Raw genomic sequence first — 21,669 nt, forward strand, 5'->3', positions numbered from 1 at the left:
ATATACTATTAACATCAATGGGTAGAAACCATGCCTTAGGTTTATATTTCCATATGTGCATTAGAATCCATGTGTAAGACCAACATATTCAAAGCATGTCATGCATTAGATACCATGTTCTTAGGTTTACTATTTCAGCATCTCATTTGACATCACTTGACCACTTAGAAATCCTGCTTTAGGCTAAATAACAGCATTAACATAAATGTTGCTCCTGCACTTAGAAACCATGCTCTAGGAATTCTGCATATTCTGCATTTTTCATATGTGCACGTTAGATACCCTTTTTTAGGAACTCGCTCAGTCACACCTAGTTAAACCAATAATTCATGAAAAAGGACATAAAACAATCTCATGTTTGATTATCTTGTTTGAGTAAAACTGGTCACAATCCCTGCATGTTTTTTTTGCAACATTTAGAACAGCATGTTTTAGGTAATAACAACTTCCAAACTGTTTCAATAATTCTGGTAACTGCTGCATATTATTTTACGCCTAGGTAAGCCTTAGGTAATAAAGCTTAAATAAAAACTAGAACTGTCTTTGTTTAACTGCCAGCATGTTAAAATCAGTAGGCAAGCCTGATTAGGACCTCTTATTTGAGTTATTTTATAAATATGACTCTACTGTTATCACTTAGATACCATGTTAGGATCTGAATTCAGACCTTAGTCGGGTATAAGTCATGATGTTTATGTGTACTGTGTGTGGAGGTATATCTGAGCCTATCATTTGTCTTCCATGCTTCCCTTAAGTGAAGTCCTACTTGTTATTTATATGTCGCCTTAGTATTTTACCTTTAAACTTAAGGGTCTGCCTAGAACCCCATTTTATAGGATATGAGTCCTAAATTCCTCTGGGACTGATAGGAAGGGACGGGTAACAGCATGCAATAGGAGTCAAGACCAACCCTTGTTTTAGTTACTTCACGAGTGGGGAAAGGGTAGATATGGATATGATGACCGGTGCATTAATACCACGTGTAGCCCCTCTTTGAGGAGTGTCATACCGGGTATTGTCGCCCCTCCTTTTTCCCTTCTGTCGGGGAGGCGTCTGGGTTTCGACATTCATGGGGTGTAATGACTTATTTCCTTTTGAGAATTAGGTATTTTGAAGAGTCGACACCTAACAATTTAAAGATGCGTTAGGGCACCTATGAGGTTCAACTACAACTATGTATGATAACCAGAGATTGGGTAAGGGCTTGAAATTATCCTAAGGGGAAGGTGTTATGCACCCCTCAGGATCCACTATTGTGGTTTCTGGTCAGATAGTTTTTGTGAATTTGTGCAATTAGCAAGTAAACAAATATAGTCTCAAGTAATAGGGGATTTAAGTTTAAATACACAAACATTTGGAAAACGATTAAAAAAGGTTTTGAAAAGAGTTACATTCTAAACATGCTTGTGAATATAAAAGGGGTCCTAGGTTTGTTTGTAATATGGATCACCTCAATGCAACACTCGGTATGACACTCATCAGAAGAGGGGATACACGTGGTATTAGCGCACCGATCATCATATCCATATCTACCCTTCCCACCCCGTTAAGGTATTAAAGCGAGGATTGGTCTCGACCTCTATTGCGTGCTTTTACCCGTCCCGTTCCTATGAGTTCTGGAGGAATTTAGGACTACTATTCCTATAAGGGGGAAGTTTTTGGCTGAAAAGGCTAAGGCGGCATACAAAACATGTAAGACTGCATTTAAAAGGGAAACATGTAAACAATTAGAAGGCTCATGTATACCTCCGCAAATAATGCATATAAATAGCACGACTTAAACACAGTTAAGGTCTGAATTTAAAAAACTAAAGCAGGGTGTTTGAGTTATTGAAGCAGAACCAAATTCATTACATAACTCAGATAAGAAGTCTGAATCAGGCCTGCCTGCTGGTTGTAGCAGTTGCTATTTAAACAGAGGCAGTTTCAATTTCATTCGAATTATTACCTAAGGCTTGCCTAGGTGTGTGATAGTGATATCTTATGGGCATGGTATCTATTATTGATTAGGGATACAATAAAGCAGTAAACAAATTTTAAACAGACGATTTGGACCCTATAGGCATGCTTTCTAGTGATATTGGTTAACACGAAAGAGTAGGTTATTTAATCTGATTCAGAACAGATAGGTACGAGTCAAACTAGTTTTTAACTAAACTGGCTTCAGATCCCATAGGCATGATTTCTATTACAGCTGATTTTAAATCTTATAGGCATGGTATCTAATTATTAAAAGCTAATTTTAAATCTTATAGGCATGGTATCTTATTATTAAAAGCTGATTTTGATCTTATAGGCATATTATCTAACAAACACGTTTGAATCGAAATAGATCCTATAGACATATTATCTACCCGTCTACTAGATAAAGCATGCATAATCACCCCATCCCTTTTTCACTGGCCAACCCTAATATTTGTTTACAAATTATTACAGACCAAATGATTGAAATACATAAGAAGTGCAAAATAAGAAGTTACAACTATAGGAAGCCTAATTCTGACTTCCTCTCAGAGTTATGGAATAAACCACCTCAAATGCCAATGTCATTTCAAAGTCTTTCTCATATCTGGGTGTGTTAGAGTTCCCTAAGGACCTCAAGGGATCCCGGGTAGTGCTCACACCCAGATTTGCATAACCAAACAAACTAAGTGCAGTGTGGAAAGGCCAGCTCATGTGTGTCCAAGTTCAGAGGGAGCTCAAGGGTCCCAAGGCAAGGCTCACACAAGATAGGAAGAACATAGATTATAAGAGTATGGTGAAAGTGCTTAACACATATTGAAAGGGATTTGTTTGAAAAACTGGAGTGATGGTCCATTTTGAAAGCAATTAGTAAAAAAAGTGTTTGAAATCAATAATAGTAAATGCAACTCAAAACTCAGTAGTCACACAAAGGGGTCAAGGGACTTGGGGACACACAGACATTTGTTTGTAAATATCTGAGCTTGTCGTTTGTCTTTCATGCTCCCCTAAATTGAAGTCCTACTTGTTATTTATATGTCACCTTAGTATTTTACCTTTACACTTGAGGGTTTGCCTAGAACCCCCTTTTATAGGATTAGAGTCCTAAACTCCTCCGGGACGGGTAACAGCATGCAATAGGAGTCGAGACCAACCCTCGCTTTAATTACCTTCACGGGTGGGGAAAGGGTAGATATGGATATAATGACTGGTGCGTTAATAACACGTGTAGCCCCTCTTTGAGGAGTGTCATACCAGGTATTGCATTGATGTGATCCATATTATAAACAAACCTAGGACACCCCTTTACATTCCCAAATATTCTTAGATTGTAATTCTTTTCAAAATCTTTCTTTTTTAATTAATTGCTTCTCAAACACCTGTGTATTTAAACTTAAATCCCCTACTATTTGAGTCATACTTGCTTATTTGCTAATTGTACAAATTCACAGAAAATTGTTTGGCCGGGAACCACACTAATGGATCCTGAGGGGTGCCTAATACCTTCCCCTTAGGATAATTTCAAGCACTTACCCTGTCTCTAGTTATCAAACGTAGTTAGAAATGAACCTTATAGGTTCCCTAACGCACCTTGAATTGTTAGGTGGCGACTCTTCAAAAATGCAAACCCCCTTTCCCAAAAGGAAAGAGTTGTCCCAACCAAAAATGTCATAAACCCGATTCCACAAGGAAAAAAGGGGGTGCGACAGCATGGCAGGTATCATTTGTCGTGAGGAAATCATTTGGTCTTCCATCATAATATAAAAATAGACGAATTCCGAAATGATACTAAGATAAAAATAAGTCACTACTGGCATTTGTCCTTATTACATTTGGAAAGCGATTAAACCTAATATATTTGGCCTCAGAAGGACCTTCCTCATGTTGAATGCTCTTGTTGATCAAATCCTCCAGTTCGCGCAGGTTCACCAGTAAAAATGCCTTTACCAGGTGTTCTCCTTCGTTTCCCTCAATGTTCTGGCAGTCGGCGACTCTCTTCCTCGCTTTTCCTTCCAATTCTAGTAGACTATATTCCAGATGTTCCAACTTTTCGCTAGCTTTAGCGGCCATCATTTTCCACTCATTGATTTGGTCCCGATAGAGAGGTTGACATTCCTCCTAGTAGGCTATCAGCTCAGCGGAAGGTGTTTGTGCACTCCACTTGCTCCGGAGTTGCCTATATGGTCAGTATAATTTGGTCATGTATTGATTGGTAAGGTGGGGCCCTGTCCCGACCTTTATGATGTGTATGTACTCTTAGAGGCTTGTAGACAAATGTCATGTATATGAAAGATTTTATGGCCTTGTTGGCCTATGTTCGTTGTACGAGCGTTCATTTTGGGTCTTATAGGACCATATGTCACATGTATAAGTTTGTATTACATCTTGGGTCATCCTATGTCAAGTATTCCCTTATGTATTATTCTAGTTATATCATGACGGTCCTTCCGGCCTATTTACCCATGATGGTATGATAAGAAAGATACGTTATGTTGGTACTCGGCTGGGTAAGGCAGCGGGTGCCCGTTGCGGCCCTCCGATTTGGGTCGTGACATGTAGCTTCAAAATTGCATTCATAGACTCTCCTCTAGGCTTCGGTGATCATTAATACTGATGTGGGTGGCACACAATTAATCTTTAAATTGGCCCACAAATAGTAATGGGTCATATAGAACTTAATTCAAAGGGGAGATTGTTGGGTGTGTATGAACAAAGTCCCACATGAAAAGTATAAAAAAGAAAAAACTAGTATAAGAAGTTGTATGCACTTAGTAGTATGAGGCCTTTTGGAAAAATTATGCGAGCTTGGCCCAAAGACGCTTTAGCCGAACAGCTTATTCTTATGAAATATTTCGTAAAAATTATACGGGGCGCCCTATTTGATCGCCCACATTTAACCTATACCCACATTTTTAAAATTATTTAACATATACCCTAATTTTTACAACTTCAGGTGCCTCCTTCCTGCTACCTGTGCACTCCTTTCTTTCTCCTTTCTTTTCCTCTTCTTCTTCTTCTTTTCTCTCTCAAACAAATGAGACTCTATGTAAATATTATTGATTGAATATGAAATACACAGTGATTTAGCACTAAGGTATGAATTTTGCATTAAGTACTTCTGAAATTTCATTCCCCCAAAAAAGAATTAAAAATGGTTCTTCTTAATGTTGAATTTCCTGATAATTCCATTATAGCAACTGGATCTTAATGACAACTTCTAATTGTTGTTTTAGAACTTCAATTCTAAGAATACTGAAGTTCAGCAAATATAAAAAAAAACTTCAATCCTGAAGTTCATCACAAACATAACAAAGTTTCAGCTAAAATATGCTGAAGTTCAGCAAATAGAGAACAAAACTTCAGCTACTAGAATGCTTAAGTTCAGCAATTACAAACAAAAACTTCAGCCAACACTTGGTTCAACAATTTTTGCTACTTTAGGCCCATATACTAGAATGCTGAAGTTTGTGTGATTGTCTTTGCTACTTCAGGCCCGTATGCCTGAAGTTACGCGAAAAGTGGGTACACTTTTTGCAAAGCGGGTATAAGTTAAAACGTGATCCAAAAAGCGGGTATAGTTGCAAATGCCCCAAATATTTATATGTAAGTTCAGAATTGGGATTTTTACAAAAATAACCGGCTAGATTTATTGTTTACTTTTTCTAGCCGGTATACAAAGATTATACAATGATTATACACGGTTAAATACATATTATACATCAATGATACAAATAATACATATGCCGGCTATTTTTAGTTTAAGCGATTGGGTGAGCGACTATTTAGGTTAATTCTTTATTTTTTTTAAATATATAGTGAGTAAAGTTCAGTTACTTTCATATAATAAATAGTATTTTAATTTTATAATTTTACTAGTACAGTAAATAAAATTACTTACTTTAATGTGACAAAATATAATCTTATTATTATACTAGTAGTAAATAAAGTTTAATAAGCATACGTTAAATTAATTCTTTACATATGTAGTGTTGCTAAATAGGAATTCTTTAAGGGATTCAGACGCAATCCAAAAATAGAATGGTAATTGTTTGCCCTCAAAATCAGATAACAATTGAATTTATAAATGGTTTTAAAAATACGCGGAGTAATTTGACACAAAGCAATAATTTGGATTAGATTGAACAAGTAAAGATAAAAATAAATTCAAACCACACATATAGGATAGTTTCAGCTTTAGAGAAATCTTCACCCTCGATCAGGACTCACTGTGGCCAGCACTGATGAACAAGAAAAGAGCTAATAATAGGAAAAATATATTAATATATCGCATTAGAATGTGTGTTACAACGTACGTTATGAATCGTCAGACTCCCTTTATATAGTAGCAGAGTCTCACTCTAGGTATAATTCTTATAAAAAGTAAAAATCTTCTAATTAACTGGAGTTCCGTTGAGGTAGACAGGGGGCACCTCGTTACCGGGTGCTACATTGTTGTTCTCGCCATGGTGCCCGGATTCAGCATGGAATTCAACATTTCAAACTTTAACCTGAAATCAAAGGCACTCCAAAGAACAAGTATAAAGTATGGTGTGTTATAGAAGTTTGTATCAAATAGATACTATTATCATTAGCCTCGCGGTGGACACCAAACTATTGACCCTCAAAATCGGATAACAATTGAATTTGTAATTGGTTTTAAGGATACACGGATTAATTTGACACAAAGCAATAAATTTGATTAGATTGAACAAGTAAAGATGAAAATAAATTCAAACCACACGCATAGGATAGTTTCAGCTTTAGCAAAATCTTCACCCTCGATCCGGGCTCGCTGTGGCCAGCACTGATGAACAAGAAAAGAGCTACTAAAAGAAAAAAGATAGTAATATATTGCCTTGGAATGCATGTTACAATGTATGTTATGAATCGTTAGACCCCATTTATATAGTAGGAGAGTCTCACTCTAGGTACAATTCTTATAAAAGGTAAAAATCATCTAATTAACTGATTGTCAGTTCCCTATCGATACGTGCCGAGATCTCCATCGTGATATCCGGCCGGTCACAGATATCACGGCCTTCTATTGGCTGTGCTTGATTACCTAACAACATTCCTCAAAACTATTCAAAGCGAGGACCGGTCTCAAACCATGACCTCGATATTCTCGAGGACGGGCGTTATGCCCCTGGACTCCGAATCGATGAGAACTTTGCCTCGATTTCGGCCCCTTGTTATCATGTCTCGAGCTTGTCTTATCACGTCAGGGACCGGGGTGTATCACGAGCCTAGTTTTACCCGTATACAAATAGTCCCCTCGTTGCTTGGAGAGCGAACTATGAGAAACGACATGAGCTCCCGATTCCTATTTTGGTACGTCGTGACTGAAACAACATATCACGACCCAAAATTCCCACCTTCGGGACCGTGATGGCGCCTAACATTTCACTTGATAGGCAAGCCAACATTAGAGGATCTTTAAGCCAATTTTAATCAATTTCAATAAGTACAATCAATTAAGCCAAAATAAAACTAAAACTAAGTGTGGAATAATATAAAAATCAATGATATTTAAGTACAACCCGGATCTGGAGTCACAATTCAGGAGATTCTAGAGTTTTGACATACAGAGTTTGAAATATGTACAACTGTCTTGAATGATAAGAATAGTAAATAGGGGGAAAGTGGAAGGGGACTTCAAGGTCTACGGACGCTAGCAGATCTACCTCGAGTCTCCAAAAGAAAATCCGAGCTGAAACACCTCACGGACAGGTGGGACCAGTACCAATATCTGCACAAGAAGTACATAGTGTAGTATGAGTACAACTGACCCAATGTACTCCGTAAGTGTCGAGCCTAACTTCAACGAGGTAGTGACGAGGCTATGACAAGACACCCACGTAAATAAACCTGTGCAGATAACAATATACGTACAACATAACTAAAGGCTATGGAGGGGACATGCGATACGGGTACAAGATACGATAACTACAACAGGAAATGATAATCAGAATAGTCAATAAGCCTTTAACCAGTAACACGAATAAACATAATCAATAAAACTGCATGGCATCACCCTTCGTGATTTTATTCTCAACCTCACTATGAATCAATAATAACGGTTGTCACACCTCCTTTTTCCGCACCCGAGGGGGTACAAGGGAGTTTTTCCAATTAAAGGACAATCGAAAGGGGATTTATTTGTTTATTTCAGAGTCGCCACTTGGGAGATTTAGGGTGTCCCAAGTCACCAATTTTAATCCCGAATCGAGGAAAAGAATGACTCCATATTACAGTCTGCGTACCAGAAATCCGGATAAGGAATTTTGTTAACTCGGGAGAAGGTGTTAGGCATTCCCGAGTTCCGTGGTTCTAGCACGGTCGCTCAACTGTTATATTCGGCTTGATTATCTGATTTTTTATACAAATATGAACTTATGTGCAAATTTTATCTTTTAACTGCTTTTATCATCTATTGTTATTTTTATCAAGAATTGCAACATCGTGGAAACACATCTCGAACCACGTCACAATCAATGTACCCGTGATTAGAGATACATTTCGACTCCGTTGAGATTTGGATTTGGGTCACATATATGTGCACCCGAGTTTAAGAAGGTAAGATTTATTAAGGCGCGTCCTAAAGCAACTAGCGTATTGTTATTTTGGGAAGTCCGTAAAATTCGCTAAACGGCCTGTCCCGAATTCTAAGTATTTTAATATATACATTTTGTGAGGGCCCCGTAATCTGTGCATTTTATTTAAAAGGATAAACCTATAGTGACTACATTTCTCTATTAAGTTCAGATCTAAAATAAAAGAAAATTTCTTAATTATTTACATGCTGAAAAACGTAACTTATTTATTAGTTCATGGCTAATGCGAATGGAAAATTGCGATCGAGTTTGTACAAAGAAAAATTGCTTTCATTCTATATTCTATTATTCAATAATATTAGAACATGAGATTGACGCGCAATAGTATCGAAACAGATTATCTATTTTTAGATGAAGAAATTAAACGTATGCAACCTTATTCATTGACGGGCACACATATGAGGTTCAGTTAATTATTCCTACACGCAAAGGCGAAAATACCAAAATGACCTTATCTAACTTAGGTGGTATCATTACATGTTTTAGGCAACCCTTATCCAATAATATAACCTACACGATTTTGTTGTTTATACATATATTTTCCCAAATTGCATAGCATGCTTTTGAAATATGCGTTATATACTGGTGAGCCAAGGTAAAACAAACGTGATTACTACATTACCCATCTTAATCGACCCTATACGAAACCATTTGTTGATCAAACATCACTGATACACCGTCAAATTACTGGACCAAACTCTTATAGAATGAAGACTAATCCATTACACAGTATGGGGTCAAACTTTACATGTAGGGTATACAGAATGCTTTAAACTGTAACAGTAGAAGATGAAAATCACTACACTAAGCTCAAACAACCATTCTCTTTAGACTCTTAATCATGCTCCAAGTTCATCACTACACAGTGCAATTAGAATGTGTACCTGGATGCTGGACAATAAGAATGAGAAGAAAAAGAACGATATCAGCAACAATCGAACAGACAGCAGTAACACAGCAGTATCACAGCAGCATCAAACAGCAACAATACAACCACTAGTTCACGAACAACCAACAGCAGTTCCCACAATGATAAACCCACAAATGGTCGGGCATCAATCAACAATCCCAGAACAGAGTGGTAGACTAGCAGAAAAACCCAGGATGTTTGATGCAATAGTAAAAGCAGTTCACTAATCACAGCAACTTGACCAATAACTAACAACAAACTCAATAACAACAAAACCAGGCTCAAATTAGCAGCATACAGAAGCCCAGATTTTAGTAATAATCTCGCAAGGAAATCAGAATACACTCTCAGCTGTTCCCAGAACCTTCAGCTGTTTTTTTTAGAACTGTTTTCTGTTTTTTGTTTCTCCTTTCCTCCCTCTTTTTTAGCTTTTTTCTTCTGTCCCCGCTTAGCTTGTGTTCCCCCCTATTTATTCTAGCATCAGCCCATTCAGAACAGCCTGTTAGACCATTTAAAACCCCCCTCCCATGTTCTCCTGCTGTCTTTCCACTAAAGATAAAAATAAACCCTTCCCATGAGATTCCCCTGACAAAAACTATTAAAATGCCTTATCATTTATTAAACTAAAACCTAGCATGGGCAGCAGGAATGTAATCTGACAGCACATGCTGTCCAATTATTTTAATTCCTTAACAGCTGACCATACACATGCTGCCCACAATCTAAACCAAGTGGACATGCCATCCATTTAAAAACCACAGTCTAAACTGCAACTATAACACACCCTCAAATGTTTTTTGATTCAAATTGAACAAATCTCAGGCAACACACTCAGTTCCTAATTGAATTCAACAAAATTTCAGCAGACAAACCAATGACAAGGATCATATTATCACCATTCCAAGCTGAACTAATTGACGACGTATATCGACTCGACTATACCAATTGTAATACATACAATCGAAGCCAATGATCAGAAATCCAAAAGTATCAACATGTGATTCAAATTGTACTGACTCAACAAAGTTGTACTAGGGACTAATTAATCAATCAAATTTAAATTCAGTTGATTGTACAACTTATAAACACACACAAAATGAAGAAGGGCTTGACCAAATACAGAAACCTTGGGCAAAGTGGACGGGGCAGTCAAAATTCAAAGCAAATCAACTAAAGACATTTAGCCATACAAACAGACCTTTAACTATAACAAAACACATCAACTGATAAAGAAAAAGGGAAAGCAAAAATACCTTGGAGTCTTGGAAAAATCAGCAAATCCTAACTCGGATTTGAATCGACCTTTCTTGGGGTTGAACGGACTTTAATCGAAGTGTTCTCAACTGAGAACACTTCGATTAAGGTCCATTAGACCCTAATCATCTGGTTCAAATGGACACAGACCGGACATCAGGATTTCTAGGGTTCCTAAAGGCAGATTTGGGATTTATGCTTCCCAGGTTAGATTCGGACCAAACCAAGCCTGGTTTGGTCATGAGGGAGGTCAGGGGAGTGTCTGGTATGAACCTGGGGTAGATCGGTGTAGATCGGAGTTCTGCTCAAATCTTCAAATGAAGATTCGAGCACCTAGGGACTGATTCGAACTAAGTGGTTGATGGATTTGGATTCAGGGTGGTGAGGTGCATCTAGGGTGTTAAGGCGGTGGTCACCGGCGTCCTTGCCGCCGGGTTTAATGGTGAGGGAAAAGGGGGCGGTGTTAGGGTTTCATGGGGTTCGGGGTCTGGTGAAGAAGACGACTACAGGGTTGCTTGGATAGGGGGGCAGTGTATGATATGGAAGCTTTTATACGGGCTGGATGGTTGGGTCTTGGCCGTTAGATCACTTGAGATCAACGGCCTAGATTCAAAGGTTAATCCAAACGGTGTCGTTTGGTTTAGCATTAGGATCGGGTAGGTCTGGGGTTGAATGGGTTGGGTTCGTATGTGGGTACGAGGGATATAATCTTGGCCGTTGATCCTTCTGAGATCAACGGTCTAGATCGAAAGCGGCTCAATGACGTCGTTTGGCGGGTGGTGTGGCCAGTTCAACTGGACCGGGTAAATAGGGCTTCAGGATTGGGTTGTTTGGTTTGGGCCTGTTCATTTTAGTTCAAATTGGCCCAATCCGAAGATCCTTTAATTTTCCAATAAAAATGTCAAATAACACTATACAAACATCACAATTAACACACATTAACATTTAATTAAAATAACATCACTTAATGACGAAATAAAAACAAAAGATGCATTTTTTTGTGATTTTCCTAATTAAAGTTTAATTAATTCCTAAATGCACAATTAAATTGTAAATGCGCATGTGACACATATTTTTTTTTCATTTTTCTTAATTAAAATATAAATAAACATGCACAGACAAATACAAACAATACACAAAATTCACAACAAATGCAAACTATCAAAAACTATTTGGGAGTAATTCTTTCATAGGGCAAAAATCACGTGCTTACAGCTACCCCTCTTTACCCGAAGACACGAAAGGTTTTCGTGCAAAGATAAAGTTAGCGATTTTTGCTCATCCGAGTACTCCGTGTGAAGCATTTTTTCGAAAAAGATTTGACCGAACCTTCGCTTCAGAGATTTCCTACTTATCCTGGGCTGAACAGGAATCAGGTCAATGTAGTTCGGGAAGTTTTGGTAGCTGGGACTACCGCGTGACTGTAATGTTCGATGTTGTTGTGTACTGTTACATGCTGCTGTATGCTGTTATTGCTTACTGATCTCCTTGTTACACCATGCTAAAAAGAAAAACAAGAAGCTAGGCTAGACTACGGATCATAAGATCTCATCTATCTTCAATTTGTTCTTGTTGCCTTGCTTTCTTGTCGTCTTGTGTTTCCTCCGGTGCTTTTCTTCCATGAATTTGGGGATGACACTGGTACTTTACCTTTCTGAATGCCAGTTTTCATCATTTTTCTTGGTCCGCTGGGGACATAGCTTTCTTCATTAAGCTTTTCAGTGGTTCCTCTGGTGGTACGGCTCTCTTTATCAGATTTGCTATGTCGGGCATGATTTGATGTTCACAAGCCGCTTTTTTTTAAAACGCGTCCTTTCTTTCCTTTTGACACATGCACTTGAGTTTGCAACCTTCTGCTTCCTGGTACTGGGGATTTTTATTGTTTCCTGCTAGGTATTCCTGCTGTAACCTTCGGCCTTTCGGTGGGGTTACTGCTCTCAAAATCTGAAATATTTAAACTAAAACATGAAAAGTATTCCTCTCGTTATACAGGTGGGCGCCTATTTAAACTAAGACTGGAAATTATTCCTCTCGTTATACAGGTGGGCGCCTATTTAGACTAAGACTGAAAAGTATTCCTCTCGTTATACAGGTGGGCGCCTATTTAAACTAAAACTGAAAAGTATTCCTCTCGTTATACAGGTGGGCGCCTATTTAAACTAGGACTGAAAAGTATTCCTCACGTTATACAGGTGGGCGCCTATTTAAGCTAAGACTGAAAATTATTCCTCTCGTTATACAGGTGGGCGCCTATTTAGACTAAGACTGAAAAGTATTCCTCTCGTTATACAGGTGGGCGCCTATTTAAACTAAGACTGAAAAGTATTCCTCTCGTTATACAGGTGGGCGCCTATTTAAACTAAGACTGAAAAGTATTCCTCTCATTATACAGGTGGGCACCTATTTAGACTAATACTGAAAAGTATTCCTCTGGTTATACATGTGGGCGCCTATTTAAACTAGGACTGAAAAGTATTCCTCTCGTTATACAGGTGGGCGCCTATTTAAACTAAGACATGAAAAGTATTCCGCTCGTTATACAGGTGGGCGCCTATTTAAACTAAAACTGAAAATATTCCTCTCGTTATACAGGTGGGCGCCTATTTAGACTAAGACTGAAAATATTCCTCTCGTTATACAGGTGGGCGCCTATTTAAACTAAGACATGAAAATTATTCCTCTCGTTATACAGGTGGGCGCCTATTTAGATTAAGACTGAAAATTATTCCTCTCGTTATACAGGTGGGCGCCTATTTAAACTAAGACTGAAAAGTATTTGAATTTGTCTCCTCGTTCCTCCGAGAAAATGTTTTGACAGCGGCAGAAAATTTTCTGCCCCGGTTTTGGTGACCTTTCTGGCATTGCGTCTTGCTGCCATCATCAACCTTTATTTTCCTGCAGCAGACAAAAGGATTTAGTTAGTTCTAATCATGGTGGGCAGCGGTGTCCTTCCCGCTGGGGGATGATTTTTCTTTTCTTTTCCTTGCTCTGTGCTCCAACAAATGGTGGGTGGATAAAGTTGCTTGCTGGGGGTGCCCTGCCTGCTGGGGATGGTTTTCCATTTATCCCCTTTTCTGCTTTCTCTTTACAGGACATGCTGTGGGAGTCTGCTTTACTCCCGAAACCACTCCCTTTAGGAGTTTACTTCCTCCCAGAACTGCAAGGCATAACATTGCATCGCCTGGGGCTAGCCTTTAGGACGGTTGGGTTTATCTTGCATCGGATTAATTTCCCTTTACTGTGGCGTCTGACCACTTCGGACTTGGGCCCGTGATTTGTCGGCATTCTGCGGGGACATCTTCTCAGAATTTGGTCCACAAGTCTTTCACCCGTCTTTTCCCGCTCTCTTTACCCTTAACTTTCTGCACAATTCGTCCTTTGGTTTTTGCAACCGACGCCTTTTGTCTCATTGCCTTGGCCTTTGGCCTATCCTCTTCGTATTTTGCTTTTGTACCCCTTCGGCCTCTGGTGGTAAACTTTGAAAAATCCTTTTCAAAACGAATTTTTAGAAAGAAAAATGAAAAAGATAGAAAAGGAGAAAAATCTTTCTAAACCAATACTTGGTGGAAAAAGGAATTCAGGAGAACTTATCTGGATGACATGACTGGTCCTTGTGATCATGACGTGCACCATAGATTCTCGACCCAGTCTATTTGTATCAATCAACTTGCCTGATGACCTTACTTGCTGGGGATAAATGGGTGTCCATTTATTTGCGAACGTGGACCCTTTTGTTGATCTGCCTTGTTGCCTCATAGTGCCCTTCGAGGGGTTTTCACTAATGAGACTCTCTCTTTTCTCTCAGCTCCCGGCGCCTTATGGTGCCTGTGAAGGTTTTCACCGATAAGACTCTCTCGTTTCATATCTCTCATCTTTCGTCGCCTTGTGGTGCCTGCAAAGGTTTTTACCACCAAGACTCTCTCATTTTATTTCTTCAACGGAGAATTGGAGTACTGTCGATATGACCCTCTCTTCTGGAGATTCCTTTGGACTATCAATTCATTTCCAGTTTTATGATCCTCTTCTTTGCCGGGGATCAGTGTATTATTCTCGGCTTATCTGCCTAACTTGGCACCTGTTGGAGGGTGATCGGGAGGTCTTTTTTGGACGTCGATGTTGGTTTTGGTGTGGGGTAAAAAAAACTATCAAAAGTTTGAAATAACTCTGACGGGTGAGCCACTACAACTTTTGGAATCAAACCTTCGCTGGAACTTTTAAAACATAACCTCTGCCCCAGTTTTCTGGCTTGGGGGATTTTATTTTTTACACTATGTTGAGCTACATGCGTTACGCACACTGTGCCTACTATGCACACTTATGTACACTATGCACACTATGAACACTATGACCGAGCCGTGAGGTGCCTACGTATCCTCTTTGAGGAATCATGCCAAACGTAGTTCCCAACGGTTTTGTATTTCTTGTGATTTTTATCTCTTTTTTTTTTCATTTTCTCTTAAAAAATTTCTTTTCTTTTTCTTTCTCTTTTTCATATCTTTTCCATTAGTGATTCCAAAAGAGGGGTATGAAAGAATAACTTAAGGCTCAAAAGGGGGAAACAAGGGTTAAAAGTGTTTGGATAGAAGAAAGAATTGCCTCCGTCATTTCATTATCCAATAAGTACCAAGTACAAACAAACGAACCAATAATTGCCATAATCAAAGAAATTACGCATAATATCTCTTGACTGCATCCGAATTGATAGCCATGTCGACACATCTTCCCTCGATATCCGTCAGACACAAAGCACTGTTGGACAACACTCTGGTCACAATATAAGGCCCTTGCCAATTTGGGGCGAACTTGCCTTTTGCCTCGACCTGATGCGGGAGGATCCGCTTCAATACTTGTTGCCCTACTTCAAACTTCCTGGGGCGTACCTTCTTATTGTATGCCTTTGCCATTCTCTTCTAATACAGCTAACCATGGCATACTGCTGCCAATCTTTTCTCGTCTATCAAGCTCAATTGTTCCAATCGAGTTTTGACCCATTCGTCATCATCAATCTCGAACAATTCGGAGGGACGGAATTTCGACCTCTACTGGTATTACGGCCTCAGTTCCGTACACCAACAAATAAGGAGTCGCACCTATGGAAGTCCGGACGGTAGTGCGATAACCTAACAACGCAAAGGGTAATCTCTCGTGCCATTGTCTAGATCCTTCCACCATCTTTCGCAGTATCTTCTTGATGTTTTTATTGGCTGCTTCGACTGCTCCATTCGCCTTGGGACGATATGGGGTGGAATTGCGGTGTGTAATCTTGAATTATTGGCATACCTCTCTCATCAAGCTGCTGTTAAGATTTGCATCATTGTCTGTAATGATCACTTTTGGGATCCCAAATCTGTAGATGATATGGGAGTGAACAAAATCCACCACTGACTTTTTAGTTACCGACTTGAAGGTTTTAGCTTCGACCCATTTGGTGAAGTAGTCGATGGTCACCAGAATGAACCTATGGCCGTTGGATGCTGGCGCCTCGATAGGCCCAATGACATCCATGCCCAATGACATCGTATGTAACTCTGTTGGCGGCGAATGAATCAGATCTCCATGTATCTAACACTGATGGCATTTCCTCACGAAAGTGATACAGTCATGCTCCATGGTGAGCCAGTAATACCCTGCTCGAAGGATCTTTCTTGCCAATACATATCCGCTCATATGCGTCCCGCAAACTCCAGCATGTACCTCTGCCATAACCGTCGTGGCTTGACCGGCGTCTATACATCTTAACAATCCCAAGTCTGGGGTTCTTCTGTACAAAACTCCTCTGCTGAGGAAGAAACCATTTGATAGACGCCGAAGGGCTCTTTTTTGGTCTCCAGTGGCCTGTTCTGGATATATCCCCATTTTGAGGTACTCCTTGATATCATGAAACCAGGGCTTGCCATCTACTTCCTCTTCCACCGCGTTGCAATAAGCGTGATGATCACGAACCTGGATGTGCAGAGGGTCGACGTACATTTTGTCGGGGTGGTGTAACATTGATGCTAGGGTGGCCAATGCGTCCGCAACCTCGTTATGAATTCTCGGGATATGTTTGAATTTCACTGATCGAAATCGCTTGCTCAGATCGTGCAAGTATTGTCGATATGGTATAAGTTTCAAATCCCGTGTTTCCCATTCACCCTGAATCTGATGTACCAAGCGGTCGGAGTCTCCCAAGACCAAAACGTCTTGGACATCCATGTCCACAGCTAATCGCAGACCCAAAATGCAAGCTTCATACTCGGCCATATTATTGGTGCAATAGAAGCGTAGTTGAGCTGTAACAGGATAGTGGCGTCCTGTTTCGGAAATGAGTACTGCTCCTATTCCAACCCCTTTCGCGTTCGCGGCTCCATCGAAGAAAAGCTTCCAACCCGGTTCCTCGGGTAACTCCAGCTCACTTGTATGCATCACTTCTTCGTCGGGAAAATACGTTCTTAAAGGCTCGTATTTTTCATCAACGGGATTCTCTGCCAAATGGTCGGTCAGCGCTTGGGCTTTCATGGCCGTCCTCATCACATAGATGATATCGAACTCTGTGAGCAGAATTTGCCATTTTTCCAACCTCCCTGTGGGCATAGGTTTCTGAAAGATATACTTCAATGGGTCCAAACGGGATATGGGATAAGTAGTATACGAGGACAGGTAGTGCTTCAACTTCTGAGCTACCCAAGTTAGGGCGCAGCATGTTTTCTCGAGTTGAGTGTACTTGACCTCATATACTGTGAATTTCTTGCTAAGATAATAAATGGCCTGCTCCTTCCTTCATGTGTCATCATGTTGCCCCAGTACACAACCAAATGAATTTTCCAGGACCGTCAGATAAAGAATTAAGGGCTTCCCTGGCTTAGGCGGAACCAACACGGGTGGATTAGACAGATACCCTTTGATTTGGTCGAAAGCCTCTTGACACTCTACCGTCCAACTTACCGCAGCATCCTTTTTCAACAGCCAAAATATGGGCTCGCAAGTTGCTGTGAGTTGAGCGATGAACCTGCTGATGTAATTGAGTCTACCCAACAGACTCATTACCTCTGTTTTGTTCTTTGGTGGTGGCAAATCTCGGATGGATTTGATCTTGGATGGGTCTAACTCAATACCCCGTTGACTGACGATGAATCATAACAGCTTTCCTGATGGAACCCCGAATGCGCATTTGGCCGGGTTGAGCTTGATATCATACCTTCGGAGTCTTTGGAAGAATCTCCTTAGGTCTGCTACATGGTCTTCCTAACGCCAAGACTTTATGATCACATCATCTACGTACACCTCAATTTCTTTGTGTATCATGTCGTGAAATACAGTAGTCATTGCTCGCATGTACGTTGCCCCGGCATTCTTCAATCCAAACGGCATTACCAGATAGCAGTAAGTTCCTCATGGCGTAATAAAAGCTGTCTTTTCCGCATCTTCCTCGTCCATCAGGATCTGATGGTAACCCGCATAGCAATCCACAAAGGATCCGATCTCGCGCCCAGCGCAATTATCGATCAGGATATGGATGTTGGGCAATGGAAAATTGTCCTTGGGACTTGCTTTGTTGAGGTTGCGGTAGTCGACGCACACCCTGATTTTCCCATCCTTCTTTGGAACTGGTACCACATTGGCCAACCACTCGGGATATCGAGTGACCCGAATGACCTTCGCCTGCAACTGCTTAATCACCTCTTCTTTGATCTTTACACTCATTTCTGTTTTAAATTTCCTTAGCTTTTGCTTGACCGGAGGGTATGCCGGGTCAGTGGGCAATTTGTGAACCACTAAATTGGTGCTTAATCCCGGCATATCATCATATGACCATGCAAAAACATCTTTGAATTCCACGAGGGTTTTGATCAATTCTTCCCTGACATTTGGCTCAATGTGGATGCTGATTTTGGTTTCTCTGACATTATCAGCGTCTCCTAGATTCACAGCCTCAGTTTCATTTAGGTTAGGCTTGGGTTTCTCTTCAAATTGGCACAGTTCTCGGTTTATCTCTTCGAAGGCTTTATCTTCGTCATATTCAGATTCATCGTCATAAACGACCTCTTGCATCATTGAGTCGGATTCAGATTGATTTATTAGACTAGGTCGAAGATCCGCTGTGCATGCCATGTCATTAGAACCAGTAAAAAGAGAACTGTTCAGAAAGAAAAAGAACAAAACAAAATTAAAATGAGACAAAAGAAGAGAACTTTATTAAACTTGCGGGATAAAAGGGTTCACACTTTTACAAAACAAAAGTAAAATTTGGATTACACCCTGGAATAATCCGAACAAATCAAAACAAACAAAAAACATAAATCAAAGCCTACTACCAAGACTCCCCCAGACAGGAAGAGGAGTAACCGTCCAATTGTTGGTCTTGGCCTCAGGCCCCACAAATTGTATCTCCGCTCTGCTGGAACTCTCTCCAGCTTCTACCATATTGACATCAGCGAATAGCCTCTCAAAACTCTGATTTAGGTCCCCGTCCATCCCGATCAATGGTCCGAGAATCTTTGGGACCGGTGGCCCCTTGTCACTTTCTCTGACAAAAGACTTTGAGAGACGTGGCACGGGTTTGGGAAGATACCAGACTTTCTTCTTCATTTTCCGCGCTTGCTTTACATCTGCTGCGCTTGGCTTGAACCCCAACCCAAAAGTTTCCAAATTTTTAGGCAGGGAGACAGGTTGGACAATCCCCTGAAGCTCGACTCCCAAGCCTTTTCCCGGCAGAAATCCATTACCCAGCATTTCCGAGACCATCATGACTATTGCGGCAGCTACCCTAGGGTGCGGGATGATTTCTCCTTCAGAAATTTTGTTTGCCGATACTGTATCGAAAATCTGGTAGACCCAAGGACCTTTGTCATCATCGGTCTCTATGAAGGGCACAATGGCGCCACCTATGGTGCACGACGTGTCTTCGCCGTGCAGTACGACCTCTTGTCTATCCCACTCGAACTTAATCATCTGATGTAGGGTGGAAGGCACCGCTTTGGCTGCATGAATCCACGGCCATCCTAACAGAAGGTTATAAGATACTGTGGCATCTAGCACCTGGAACTCCATGGTAAACTGGACCGGACCGATGGTCAACTCAAGTACAACATCCCCTACAGTGGTTGTTCCATTTCCGTCAAATCCTCGGACACAGATGCTATTCTTGCGGATTCTTCCGTGGTCGATCTTTAAATGGTTCAGGGTGGATAATGGACAAATATTGGCACTTGAACCGTTATCCACCAATACCCGAGTAACTACCGAGTTTTCGCATTTGACAGTTAGGTAGAGAGCTTTATTATGCTCCGTACCTTCCACCGGTAGATCATCATCTGAGAATGTTACCCTGTTCACCTCGAAAATCTTGTTGGCAATGGTTTCCAGGTGGTTTACAGAAATCTCGTTGGGCACATGAGCTTCGTTCAATATCTTCATCAGGGCTCGACGATGTTCCTCAGAATGGATCAGTAATGATAGCAGCGAGATCTGGGCTGGTGTTTTCCTCAGCTATTCGACCACGGAGTAGTCCTGCACTTTCATCTTCCTCAAGAACTCCTCAGCCTCTTCTTCGGACACAGGTTTCTTGGTTGTAGCGGGGTTGATTCTTCTCAGCTCCACCGGAGCAAAACACCGCCCAGACCGAGTCAGCCCTTGCGCTTCACAACTGAATTCCTCCACTTGTTTTCCTTTGTACATCACCACTGCCTTTTCATATTTCCAAGGCACGGCCTTGCTATTAATCATCGGCAGCTGGACTACAGGCTTTATGGTGACCAGTTCCTTGTACACCCCTTTCAACACAACTGCGGGTGTGGGTGGAGTCCCTGGTATTACCAACTTGTTTGGCTCGGGTTTACTTGTTATGGCGGATGGGCTCTTTCCCAATATTACTACTGGCTTGACGTTTTCTCCCTGCGATTGTACCCCCGTTCCTCCACTGGTCGATCCTTCTTTCGGAGCGGCCTGGATCATCATCACTGTCTGTGAGGGCTTTCTCAGCTCTCCTCCCTCGTTCACCAACTCGATCATGTGAGTCTCGTGGTGCGCTGGCAGTGGATTCTGGTTGATGTTAGGTGCCACCGGCGTTTGGACCTCGATTTTGTTATCATCAATAAGATCTTGTATCGCCTGCTTCAGCCTCCAACACTTTTCAGTATCATGTCCCAACATTCCTGAGCAGTACTCACAGCTTATTGACATGTTCACATTTTGGGGTGGGGGGTTTTGCTCTCTAGGTTCGACAGGACTCACCAAACCCAACCGTCTCAATTTGTGGATTACGGCAGTATAAGTCTCTCCCAGCTCAGTAAAGGCTCGATGTTTCTGCAGCCTATCATTTTTAGCAGCTTGACTCCCTCGAAAACCCATCCTGGAGGGTTCCTGTATGCTCTTGGTGGAGGGTAGGTATTTTAGGGTGGTGGGTAGGCATTATGTGGAGTTAGGTATGTATTGTGGGGAGCTGGCGCATGCCATTGCGGGCGAACCGAAGGTTGGGTGTATATCTGGGCTTGATGGACGGTGAAATGCGGTTCTTGGGGTGGATAGTAGTGATGTGGTGGGCTGTATGGGTAGTTTTGCCTGTAAGGTCTGGGTTGGTTGTAGTGTGGCTTGCTAGCCCTGGACCAACTACCTGCCTCGATCGTGGTAATTTCTTCTTTCTTTCTTCTTCCTAGCGCACCTCCTGTGCCGCTCTGAATAGCCTGGGTCGTTGCCTTGAGTGCTGAGTAATTCAGGATTTTGTCAGACCTCAGACCCTCTTCTATCATGACCCCTATCTTCACCACCTAGTTGAAGGATTTTCCAACCGTCGTCACCAAGTGACCAAAGTAGGTTGGATCCAACGTTTGCAAGAAGTAGTCCACCATCTCTCCCTCTCTCATGAGAGGATCGACTCTGGCCGCTTGCTCTCTCCAGCGGAACCCGAACTCGTGAAAACTTTCCCCGGGCTTCTTCCCGGTCCTCAGAAAT

The sequence above is a fragment of the Nicotiana sylvestris genome, chromosome 12, assembly GCF_000393655.2.
Source record: "Nicotiana sylvestris chromosome 12, ASM39365v2, whole genome shotgun sequence".
NCBI lineage: Eukaryota > Viridiplantae > Streptophyta > Magnoliopsida > Solanales > Solanaceae > Nicotiana > Nicotiana sylvestris.